The sequence below is a fragment of the Nematolebias whitei genome, chromosome 7 (assembly GCF_014905685.2).
Source record: "Nematolebias whitei isolate Nwh7 chromosome 7, NemWhi1, whole genome shotgun sequence".
Classification (NCBI taxonomy): domain Eukaryota; kingdom Metazoa; phylum Chordata; class Actinopteri; order Cyprinodontiformes; family Rivulidae; genus Nematolebias; species Nematolebias whitei.
The window spans coordinates 36,987,037-36,991,335 of NC_056504.1; the positions used below are offsets into that span (position 1 = coordinate 36,987,037).

Genomic DNA, 4,299 nt, shown 5'->3' on the forward strand with positions numbered 1-4,299 from the left:
GGCCACTTTAGATCACGACCTATTATTATTAAAATCATGTAATTATAAGTTTACATCAAGTGTGATTCCAGAATTTTCCCTTTTAGGAGCGTTTTCAACCCCAGTACTGACAATGGCTTTCGGCTTGAGCTATGTACTGAACATTGGCGTCAGAAGCTCTTTTTTAATGTAATTTGGGGGAGGGGGGTCCACTGTGGGGGGGGGGGGGGGGGGGGTTCTGGGGGTCCTCCCCCAGAAAATTTTGAATAAAGTAGATGCCATTTCCTGCATTCTGGTGTATTTTAACAGGCTGTTTAACATTTAGTTTTGCCTACACAAGTAACACTTGATTCAATAACTATTTTAGAGTTAATGGCACAACAAGAAGTAACCTGACCAACAGCTCTCTTTGTGTGAATAGAGTACGCACCACTTCTCTCATGCATCCTAGCCACAGTCTAAGAAACATACCGTAGTGTAGCCTAAGTTAACTTTTAGGAAGAAAAATCACACGTCAATATGAAACAATAACAATAATCACTCCTTCTTACCAATGGCCTAGCATAAAGCAATATGATCATCATCCATCATGTTTATTTGTAGCTTCAAATGCCTAATTAAAACTCCAATAATGAGCTAGGCCTACTGTAACCTTACCCAGTTGTCAGGTCAAGAGACAAACATGTAGCATTAATACAGTATGACCAACATTCAGTAATTGTTTCTATATGAACATTATTAAATATTTTACATGAACGGTAAGCTTGCTTCGCCCATGAGGAAATGTAACCCAGGTGGAGCTAACCTCGGACAAACTAACAAACAAGATATCTGTAATGGTGGAGGTAGTGACGCTCACGGTGTTACCTCAAGTATTTAGTGAGGCCTTTCTGTCATATCGACCAAAATTAAGGCAAAAAAGAATTCTTAGCTACTAATAACTTAAAATAGTTACTGCAGTAGAAGTTTTCATGCCACAGAGCGACACAGGGTTAGAACTCACAGTGTAAATTTTACACACACAATCCAGAGCCCTGTAAAGAGAGAGTTCTCTTTACAGGGCTCTGGTTTAACCATTTCTATAAACACAAAATATTTGGGTAGAACTCCGAGTTCTAAGTTTTGCATAAATATTTCAGCTTTTTCTTTTCAAACAAATATTATTAAAAAAAAACTATTTCTATTTCTTGTGGCTTCACTTCTTATTTTTCTTAAGACACATTGTTTTCAATGCACGTACAAGCCTGTTTTCCCATGCGTTTTATTCACAAGGTAACAAAAGTTGATTCATAACTGCAAACTATGACCTGTAAGCACAAAATCTTTACAATGGAGACCACACATTTCTGATGAACACTCTCCCTTTTGCATTTATCCTTTAAAAAACAAATACTTCCATGAAGCCCTGACATAATCCAATGCTCTCTCAAAGTCGGTTTTTCATTTTGCTCTTTGAGCAGAGGAATTGGACATATCTCACTGATAATCATGTTGCGCAAAAAAACTGAACGCTATAAACAAAATTAATTTAACACAACTTGGATATCTTATCAAAAGTCAAACAAAAGATCTGTCAAAGTGATGAAACAAAAATTTATTTAAGAATTTTTTTTTAATGTTAAATGCTTTGCAAGCTTTATGTAAGCTCTGTGGTATGCAGCTTCACTTTGATTTCAAAACTGAGTTAAATTGGATCCTAACTTTGATTTAAATGAATCATATGTATCCACTGGTTACGATCAGTACAAGGATTTAAAGTGAGTATTAAAGGTCTATTAAGTGTCTGATAGAGGAAACACTTGAAATAACAAAACAGACACCGAGGTATTATCGCTCTGCGGTGGATCACTTAACAGCAAACAGCTCTGATATCTTCATCTACTCACAGACTCGATGTAAAAGAAGCGACCTGGACCATTAGTGGGATGAAAACATGACAAAACACAACTATTATTCAGCTCCTTTCAGAAGTTGTCAGGCTTCTGTCACTTTAACGAGATGAAAACAAACAGTAACTGTAGCCCTCTGTGTGTGTGTGTGTGTGTGTGTGTGTGTGTGTGTGTGTGTAGACACTCTATATTGTGCAGTGCTTTCTTGTCTTGTGTCAGCGGCAGTCACTTAGAGAGTGTGAGTCAGTGTGTTTACAGTTTTCACAGATGGAGCTCTGACAGTGTCTGGATAACTGAGATAAATGAGTCTCAGTGCAGCTCAGCAGATGGGAAAAGCAACAGCCAGTATAATTCGTACACACAGATATACTGTACGTGCATGTGCATACCTGTGCATGTATGGATACAGACATGCATGACTGGGGGAAAAAAGCTAAATATACACTCGCAGTATGAGCAGAAGTTATCAACCGATTTTTTTGGAGAGCACAATTGAATCTTTTTTTTTCTGTAGATCAACACTTTCTGAAATAAAACAGTTCATCAACAGTTTGTTCACAGCAGAAAAGAGAAGAGAGACTACTTATTAGGTTTATTTTTGATAAATGTACAGGGATGCTTGCTGTAATCCATTAAATTGTACAAATATAAATTAAAGTTTTGATATTGTTGAATCTGCTCCTGAATGAAACGGGTCTAAATGCAGACCAGTAGGAGAATTTCCTGCAGAAAACGTGCCATCTTTATAACTTTACCCTAACCTGGGGGTCTCAACCTGTAGCCCCGGGGTGGCTCTAGGCAGTGGATGTTTGTAGTTTAGAACTTCAAAATTCTAACCACAGTAGTAGATTTGTTCTCCTGTGCAGTGTTGTATAAATTAATTATCTTATCAACAACTCATTAATTAAATAAGCCACATACAACAATTCAAGAAGATCTTCTCCATACAGGTTTACTTCTTGCAAGGGGTGCAGCATTGAAAACAGGCTTACAAAGGTGTTATACGAAGCCCCGGTCACGAGGTCTACCCGTGGACAAAGAGGAAAAGGAAAAGCTTAAATACCTGTCATCAGACAGAGGCGAGGTCAAGACAACTCTGCTTTCCAGCTTCGAGGCCTTGAAGTTTATCAGGTGCGCAGGCTCCGTGCTCCTGCGGGCTCCACTTTGTTCAGAGACAACAACTCTAACTCACCCACATGGTTCTATGTTAATTTAACATTAGTAAGTGATAACATCCATGACCTTAACATAACTTCCCCCAACATCTAGTTTTCTGCAAAATGCAAATCCAATGTATGCAATAGAAAGATGTGGATATATGTTTCCAGAGGAGACTCTCTGTAAGGTCTGCTGCTCCTCTGTCTGGAGGAGTTTGAGTCAATGCTACCACCATGTGGTCAGAGCTGATCTGAGAGTGAATGATCCGGAAAATCCTGCTGGCTTCATTTTTTGTTTGCATTTTGTGATTTTGGTAAAGAAACATAAAACTGAATCATATGATCAAAACTGATTATTTCAGAAAATAGAAAATGTTAAAAGTTAGAATATAAATCATGAACAAATCAAGAATAAAATGGCTTTTTGACTATGTAACAACAGTAACAGTTCAGATCGTAAATTATTTAGCATCACCCAAACAGAATTGCTTTTATTGCATTAGGTGAGGCTCCAATAAAATTATAAAACACATTAAATGTAGTCGTAATCATAAAACATAACACATTTTAATTGGAATTTTTAGAAAATTAATACAGGAATTTGCAGTACTGTAGATGTTTAGGTTCTAATTCTTCACCTAGAGACTGAGGCTGTTCCTCACATTCAAACAATAATAATAAATAATGATAATACATTTTCAGGTTTTCCAAGCTCGGTCGCTCGTACAGTTCAAGCCGACTGATTTCAGTGGTTACATTTCATTTAATGATGTATGGATGATTGATGCATCCCATGTGTCTTGTGGATGACAAGTTGTCTCATCTTCAAAAAACACACACCAGCACACACCCTCGATTAAAAACACATTTAAAATATAATTTATTGCACATTGAAAGATCAACAGAAAGTGGCACAATACCTATTTCAATCCCGATACATATTAACAAAAATAAAAAGATGAAAGAAGTCCTGTCAAAATGCCCACCTTCCGTTTATGATCATTGTTTTTGACTTTAGAACAAAATGGACATGACACTGCAGGAATGCAAGACTGAGACTGCATAGATTTATAAAGAAAGTAACTTAAAACATAAAAATAAAGAACACTTCCTTACTTTGATACATAAAACAAAACTGATCTCAGAATGACTCATGCTTGTCACAAGCCTGCTGATTTCCAGAATTTCCCAGTGACTTATATTTGACTCAGTGTCCACACACAGGGAAGTTCCCATTCTAAAAAAAGGAAATGTACAGATGATCCCCATCCTGT

General features: G+C 37.1%; 2 protein-coding genes across 3 annotated transcripts in view; both read left to right on the forward strand.

Annotated features, from left to right (window-relative positions):
- LOC119411874 (nuclear receptor coactivator 5) overlaps positions 1-4,299 on the forward strand; it is a 615,997-nt gene that overhangs the window by 124,487 nt on the left and 487,211 nt on the right. The window lies entirely within an intron of this gene.
- Positions 1-4,299, forward strand: part of LOC119411879 (vesicle-associated membrane protein-associated protein B/C) — a 23,866-nt gene that overhangs the window by 6,446 nt on the left and 13,121 nt on the right. The gene's annotated exons all lie outside the window — the stretch shown is intronic.